This window comes from Trichechus manatus, unplaced genomic scaffold, assembly GCF_000243295.1.
Source record: "Trichechus manatus latirostris isolate Lorelei unplaced genomic scaffold, TriManLat1.0 scaffold00026, whole genome shotgun sequence".
Classification (NCBI taxonomy): Eukaryota; Metazoa; Chordata; class Mammalia; order Sirenia; family Trichechidae; genus Trichechus; species Trichechus manatus.
In genome coordinates this window covers 18,107,616-18,115,933 of record NW_004443962.1, presented here as the reverse complement: position 1 = coordinate 18,115,933, position 8,318 = coordinate 18,107,616, and the positions used below count along the sequence as shown (strand labels likewise).

Below are 8,318 nucleotides of genomic sequence, written 5' to 3'. Positions count from 1 at the left end.
AAGTTGGAAACAACCTAGGTGCCAATCAACAGACAGATGGATAAACAAATTATGGTATATTCACACAATGGAATACTACCCAATGATAAAGAAGAATGATGAAGCTGTGAAACATAACATGGAGGAATCTGGAAGGCACTATGCTGAGTGAATTTAGTCAGTCGCAAAAGAACAAATATTGTATAAGACCGTTATTATAAGAACTCAAGAAGAGGTTTAAACACAGAAGCAACATTTTTGATAGTTAAGAGGGTGGGGAGGGAGGGTGAGGGTTATTCACTAACTAGATAGTAGACAAGCATTATCTTAGGTGAAGGGAAGGACAGCACACACTACAGGGGAAGTCAGCACAACTGGACTAAACCAAAGCTAAGAAGTTTCCTGAATACAATCAAACTCTTCGAGGGACAGAGTAGCAGGGGTGGGGGTCTGGGGACCATGCTTTCAGGGGACATCTAGGTTAATTGGCATAACAAACTTTATTAAGAAAATGTTCTGCATCCTACTTTGGTGAGTGGCGTCTGGGGTCTTAAAAGCTAGTGAGAGACCATCTAAGATGCATCAATTGGTCCCAACCCACTGGAGCAAAGGAGAATGAAAAACACCAAAGACACAAGGAAAGTATTAGCCCAAGAGACAGAAAGGGCCACATAAATCAGAGATTGCATCAGCCTGAGACCATAAGAACTAGACGGTGCCCGGCTACCACAATGACTGCCCTGACAGCAAACACAACACAGAGTCCCTGAAGGAGCAGGAGAAAGGTGGGGTGCAGAACTCAAATTCTAGTAAAAAGACCAGACTTAATGGTCTGACTGAGACTGGAGGAACCCTAGAAGACAAGGCCCCTGGACTCTCTGTCAACTCAGAACTAAAACATTCCTGAGGCCAACTCTTCAGGCAAAGATTAGACTGGACTATGGGGCATAAAATGATACTCATGAAGAGTGTACTTCTTAGCTCAAGTAGATACATGAGACTAAATGGGCAGCTCCTGTCCAGAGGTGAGATGAGAAGGCAGAGAGTGTCAGGAGCTGGTTGAATGGATGTAGGAAATCAGGGGTGGAAAGGAGGAGCGTGCTGTCACAGTATAGGGAGAGCAACTAGGGTCACATAACAACGTATGTGTAAATTTCTGGATGAGAGGCTAACTTGAATTGTAAGCTTTCACTTAAAGTACAACGAAAAAATAAAAATTTTAAAAAACTTGGTGCTGGAAACTATGGGTCATTGCTGCGAATCCCCAGGATAGTGATAAATGAGGACTTGAAACATGACAAAGAAAAAGAGAAGACACCCAGAGAAGTAGAAATAAAATCAGAAGAGTGAGATGTCGCTGAAAGAAAGATAAAAGAAAATTAAAATAAAAGAAAGATAAGAGGGAAAAACAAGAAATAGGAGTGGTTAGTCTCGTCAAAAGCTGCAGAGAAGCCTTGTAAGGTAAGAAATAAAAAAGTTTGGTTTTGTTTCCCAAGTTGACAGCTATGAGGTTCCTGCTATATTGTCCTATAAGGCCAATGGAGTGGTGAAAGCAAAAGGCAAACTGCAGAGAACTAAGAATTGAAAAGGAGGTGAAGAAGTGAAGATGCTGCAGGTGAAGGGGAAGGGATCAATAAGATGGAGGGCTAGGGCTGCAGTAAAATATTTTATTTATAAAGATACAGAAGAATCTAGAGTCTTTTTTAAAAAAGGATATTCAGCTGAGAGGAAGAGGATGGTGATATAAGAGAGGGAATAGAAGGAGCAAAGTGTATGAGAAATTAAAAGAAAATGGAATTCCAAATATGGAGAGGAAAACTCTTTCTCCTCCACCTTGCCAGGTTCAAATGCAGGTAAATTTAAAGGCGGGGAAATAGCAAGTGGGTAGAGTCCCTGCCTGGATGCATCTGCTTTCTAAGTGAGAATAAGGTACTGGTCATCTGCTGAGAATGAAGGGGGACAGAACAGTAAACCCAAGGAGATGGGAAAAAATTGAAATACACAATGTTCCAAATGGGAGGAAAAAAAAAAAACAGTGGAAGCACAAAGATTTTTCAGCACTGCTTATACGCTGTTTATGTGCTAGGTACGCTAGGAAGATGGAAGCAGAGGAGGCAAGTTGAAAAGACAGGAGGCATAATTGATGAATCCTGGAGGAAGGGCTTGGCTTTGCATAGGGGTAGTGTAATCACTTTTTCTTATGTGAGAAGGAAGGAAGTGAGGGTTTATGGACTTCATTCCTGCATTTCATAAATTATCTCTCAAGAGTCTTATGGACAGGGTAGAAAAATTTGGACTGGATGCAAAGGCATTTCAGCAGACAAATGCCTCATTGAATCAATGCTGATAAATGATTTGATGCTTGTGTACAGGAAAAATTCTATTTGCATGGCCAAAAATTCTGTCCTTGGCCCTGTCCTGTGAAGCATTTTTTTAATTTAATGCCCTGGATACAGATATACAAGCCTTGCTCATCAAATGTGTGGATGACATGAAGCCAGAAGGGATAAAGATGACAGAGATGCTGAATGACAGAATTAGGGTCCAAAAAGTTATTGACAGAATGAAGTAATGGGTTGAATCTAATAAAATAAGATTAAACAAGAATGCACATACAATATTTTACCCAGGTGAAAAGAAAAACAAACTTAACAAAAGAAGGAGACAATTTCAGAAAGATGGGGAGGGTGCTTAGGTCAGCAGCACTAAGTAGCACTAAACATTGTAAACAAATGTTTCAGAATTTTAGTTGGAGTAAATTAGTGGTATGCTGAACATGGCTAGCATCAGCTTGTGAGAAGCAATTGTTGATTTCTCTGGTATTTTACAAGCTAGTTGTTAAACAGTCATAATTAGAAATTAAATTATATAAATTAAAAAAAAATAATTATGTTAAAAACTGAGGTAATAAATATTCAAAACATACCACTTCCTAATTATTTTATTATATTTTGCTATTATTTATATTCTTGAGGTTACTTATGTCAATTTTGTCTGTTTATTGTTGTGCTATACATTTCTCTTCAGCTCTGTATCCAGTGATGTACATTTGTAGCTTGAAATAGGCCATGGTGGGAGTATTTACACCATGGAAATTGGCAAATGCTACAAATCATTCCCTTTCACCCTCAGAGAGACAGTGAGACAGTTGTTCAACATTTACCAACATATCATTTAACAAATTCACCTTTAATTTGTATGGTGATACACATGTGCACACACACATACACACACACACACACACACACACACACACAGAGCTATTGGCACTCTGTGATGTATTAAATTGATGAATCGTACCTAAAATTGTTGCAGTGATTTACTCACTCCTCCAATATAGCCTTTCCTCATCTGAAGTATAATTATTAGTTATGGATGTTACTATTTTTAAGGGATATGGATAAATTGTAGCACACTGAGTAGAAAGAGGAGAATGACTAGAATGAAAGGTCTCAAATTCTTGTTAAATGATGATTAGCTCAAAAAGTACTTAGGGTGCAGAAGAGAAGAGTCAGGGAGGATGGATAAGTTATATACAACCACTTGCCCAAATAATAGGACGAAGGAATATTATTCTTGATGGACTCAAGGCATACAACTAGGACTAACAGGTGGGTCTTAGAAGGAGACCAAGCATCAGGTCCTATAGGAAATAATATCTTGACAATTGTAAAAAGTTAAAAATTATATTTTGGAAGTAACACTCTTTCCTTCAAGCATAGGCTATTTTAACACTTGCTGACGTCAAATAGAGAGCTGGGCTAGATGATCTTTATAGGTCTCGTCCAACCCAAGAATCTTTGAAGCTCAGGGGCATGCAAAGAGAATGACTAAAGGCACACAGGGACCAATTTCTGTGAAGTTAATTATTTGAAAGGTTTATAAGAGAGAGCCTATATCCTCAGTGTCCTTCGGACTTAAGCACATGCACTCTGATGAAGGCCCAGAAGATGACCATTTGCTAATGTGAGGGAAAGAGACTCCAAATGTATCAGATATTAGGAATGAGAATGACAAAACTTTAATGACTCCCTCAATTTAAAAAAAAAGTAAACAAAACACTAGAATGATTAGTTAGTGGCTATGAAGGAGACATAACATTTTTGAACTCCAGTTTAAATAATTTTAATCTTCCACTTGCTGTATAGTCTAAAGAAATGGATTAAAAAATAAAAACTAATGTAAATATAGCATCACCTTCTAGTATTCAACGTTTATATGTGGATTAGGAAGACTATATGATCTTGGACATAGTACAATTGTAGGTAGCTTGGGAGAGTTGTTACATGCTAATTTCATCTGAGAAATTCAGAGAGGGGTACGTTAATCAAACAAGGAAGACTGATAAGCCTGGATGGAAGAATTCGATTTTAGAAGAGTTTAGGATTTTGAGATAACAGAAAGAAGTAGAGAACTTAGAGAACTTGGAAATAGGGGACTGAAAATCAGTAGACGAATTTTGGGGGATCTAAAAGGGATTTAAAGGAAGATTAGATGAGGATTAATGGAAATAAATATCCCAGAACCTTGAGGTCAGAGAATGGAGAAAATTTTTTCAGAAAATTCTGTGGACAGAGTACACTAAATGCCTTAGATATGGTTCAGATGGCTTCAGTATGGAAAAATGTAAAGGAGAAGGATAGACATGGGATTCAGACAGAAAAGGACCAAGGCTGTTAAGCAAAAAGTTTGGTTCTAGACTTGGCAGAATCATGGTTTATTGCTGTTGTTAGGTGCTGTGGCATCCATTCTGACTTGTAGCTATCCTATGTACGACAGAACAAAACACTGCCTGGTCCCGCGCCATCTTCACAATCATTGCCATGTTTGAGCCCATTGTTGCAGCCACTGTGGCGATCCATCTTGTTGAGGGTCTTCCTCTTTTTTGCTAACCTTCTACTTTACCAAGCATAATGTCCTTCTCCAGAGACTGGTGCCTACTGATAACATGTCCAAAGTAGGTGAGACAAACTCTTGCCATCCTCGTTTCTAAGGAGCATTTTTGCTATACTTCTCCAAGACAGATTTGTTCTTTCTTCTGGAAGTCCATGGTATATTCAATATTCTTTGCCAACACCGTAATTCAAAGGCATCAAATTTTATTTTGTCTTCCTTATTCATTGTCCGGCTTTTGAATGCATATGACGTGATTAAAAACAGCATGGCTTGGGTCAAGTGCATCTTAGTCCTCAAAGTGATATCTTCACTTTTTAACACTTTAAAGAGATCTTTTGCAGCAGATTTGCCTAATGCAGTACATTGTTTGATTTCTTGATTGCTGCTTCCATGGGCATTGATTGTGAATCCAAATAAAAAGAAATCCTTCACAGCTTTAATATTTTCTCCGTTTCTCATGATGTTACTTATTGGTCCAGTTATGAGGGTTTTTGTTTTCTTTATGTTGAGATGTATAATCCATACTGAAGGCTGTAGTCTTTGATCTTCATTAGTAAGTGCTTCAAGTTCCCTTTGCTTTCAGCAAGCAAGGTTGTATCATCCGCATATCACAGGTTGTTAATGAGTTTTCCTCCAATTGTAATGCAATTCTTCATATAGTCCAGGTTCTCAGATTATTTGCTCAGTATACAGATTGAATAGGTATGGTGAAAGGATGCAACCCTGATGCACACCTTTCCTGATTATAAGCCATGGAGTATCCCTTTGTTCTGTTCGAGTAACTGCCTCTTGGTCTATGTACAGGTGCCACACGATCACTATTAAGTTTTCTGGAATTCCCATTCTTTACAATGTTATTCATAATTTGTTGTGATCTACACAGTTGAATGCCTTTGCATAGTCAATAAAACACAGGTAAATGTCTTTCTGGTATTCTCTGCTTTCAGCCAAGATCCATCTGACATCAGCAATGATATTCATCATTCCACACCCTGTTATGAATCTGGCTTGAGTTTCTGGTAGTTCCCTGTTGATGTACTGCTGCAATCTTTTTTGAATTTTCTTCATAAAATTTTACCTGCGTGTAATATTAATGATATTGTTTAATAATTTCCATATTCCTTTGTATCACCTTTCTTTGGAATGGGCACAAATGCGGATCTCTTCCAGTTGGCTGGCCAGGGGTGAGGAAAGGGAACAAGGAGGAAAAACAACCCAAAGGACCAGGTTACAAGACGAGCTGCCTTATTTCAATGAGAGATGAAATCAATATTGTTTAAGTGCAATTTATCAGTGCTTCAAGCCAAGCCAAGAAAATTAAGTAATATGAGACTATATACCTGAAATTTCTTTTATTATACAACTATAAATTATAGCATATAAAACCTCTCAAGACTTCCCCATTGTATAGAAAATTGCACATTGCAGAAAAAGGTATTATGAGGTATCATAGTGAAAGAGATTTCCTAAGGCATGCTCTAAGATAAAAGGTGCTAGGTCTCAGGCTATAATCTGTGGAGAAGCACACCTCTCTGATTCCCCACATGGTTGCAGTTAACATTTCATGAAATCCAAATGGAGAGCTTCATGTTTGGAGTCTGCCTTGGAGGTGGCTTTTTGTCATTTATCCAAGCCATGTGCATTCCAGAAGGAAGTTTAGAATCGGACATATTCAAGATAAAAGTAGAAATGGTGAGAAAAGCAGCTATGTCTGTGTAGTTCAAAATAACAATTATAGATTGAAACAACTGGGGATCCTGAAAGTGAAATTTAGTTCAAATAGCCTTCCTTCCTCTCTTTTCACCTTACTCCTTCCTTTTCTCCATTCTTTGCTCCCGTTCTCCATTATTCCTTCCTTTTCTCCCTTCCTCCCTCTTATTCTTCTTCAATTGTTTTTTCAAGACTTAATTGTATTGTACTAGAAACTAGAAGCAGTTTTACCAAGAAGTTAATATACTTAAAGCTTCAGGGCTTCTCACTTGCATGGGACACGTGCCACATGGTTGTGCACGTGGATGAAATTTCTCCTATTCCAGTCAGACTTCTCCTCTGCAACACTTCCCCTCAGGCTGGATTATACTGAAATGATTGCAGGCAAATTTGGGAACCAGTTAAGTTGCGGTTATATTGGTGTTACATTTAGATTTAACTATGTTGGCAGTTAATGGGTTTAATGGGATATATTTATGTTGCTCCTAGGGACTTCTGTATAGGGTGAAGCTATTGCTAGTCATCCTGGTGTAGGAATGCCTTTAAAGATGACAGTGTACCAAGTCACCAGGAACTGTGGCCTGAAGTGAAGGGCCAGAAGTTGAATTAAGATATGAACATATCCTCCACCACCTGGCACCAGAGGTAATTGGTAAAGATGAGAAACAAGGTTTAAAATGTACAAAGCCAGAAGCTATCTGTGGGAAATTCTTCCAGTCATCTGCTGTGTAAAATCGTAAGTGGAAGATTCAGTTCTCACTGAAGTCTCGTTAAAACCGAAGTTCTTTTCTGTCAGGAATAAATTTGATAATGCCACATGTACAATTATAAGTGTATCATACATATGTTTTTCTCTTTCAATGGCAATTGTTTGAAATAGAATTTCCCAAAACTCCTGTGATTTTGTGTTACTACCAGTGCCCTGGAGTCCTGGTGGCACAGTGGTTAAGAGATCAACTGCTAACCAAAATGTCAGTAGTTCAAATCCGCCAGCCACTCCTTGGGGCAGTTTTACTTTGTCCTACAGGGTAGGTATGAGTATGAATCGACTTGAAGGCAATGGGTTTTTTTTTTTTTTTCCACTTGTGCCCTGCACAACAAATATGTCTGTATGTGCAGTCTCATGTTTTAAGCATTTCAACATCAGTAATGAAGGCAAATTTCAATAAACTATGTTAGAGGAAAGATTGGATTCTCTTTCTACTCTCTCTTTAGAAAATTATACTACAAAATCATTGTCATATGAATAGGTGATCAAAGAGCATGCAGCCAAAAAGATGTAGGAAAAAGTATTATAGAGATATGTCAGACAATTATTTAAACATGCTACTCTTGTTTTTCTGGATTTTGTAATGTGTGTGGTATATATAAATTTTCTAAAATATATAATTTATTGTGATTTCTCATTCTAAATAAATATTCATTTTCATATTTGTATTCTTGTTCTTAAAGCTGGCCCCCCAAATTGTATGTACTTTACCAGCAACAACAACAAACAGTTGCTGTCAAGTTGATTCCAACTCATGGTTATCCCAGGTGTGTCAGAGTAGAACTTTGCTCCATAAAGGTTTTCAATGGCTAATTTTATTTATTTATTTTTTTGTTTATTGTTGTAGTTTAAGTGAAAGTTTACATTTCAAGTTAGTTTCTCATACAAAAATTTATACATACATTGTTATGTGACCCTAATTGCTCTCCCTATACTGTGACAGCACACTCCTCCTTTCCACCCC

At 37.8% G+C, this 8,318-nt stretch overlaps 1 protein-coding gene across 1 annotated transcript in view; it reads left to right on the top strand.

Annotated features, from left to right (window-relative positions):
• Positions 1–5,398: 5,398 nt before the first annotated feature.
• The window catches only part of GAP43 (growth associated protein 43), a 145,910-nt gene continuing 142,990 nt past the window's right edge, over positions 5,399–8,318 (top strand). Inside the window, exon 1 of the mRNA XM_004373665.1 lies at positions 5,399–5,408. The gene's annotated coding sequence lies outside the window, so the exon portion shown is untranslated. The remainder of the gene's footprint in view (positions 5,409–8,318) is intronic.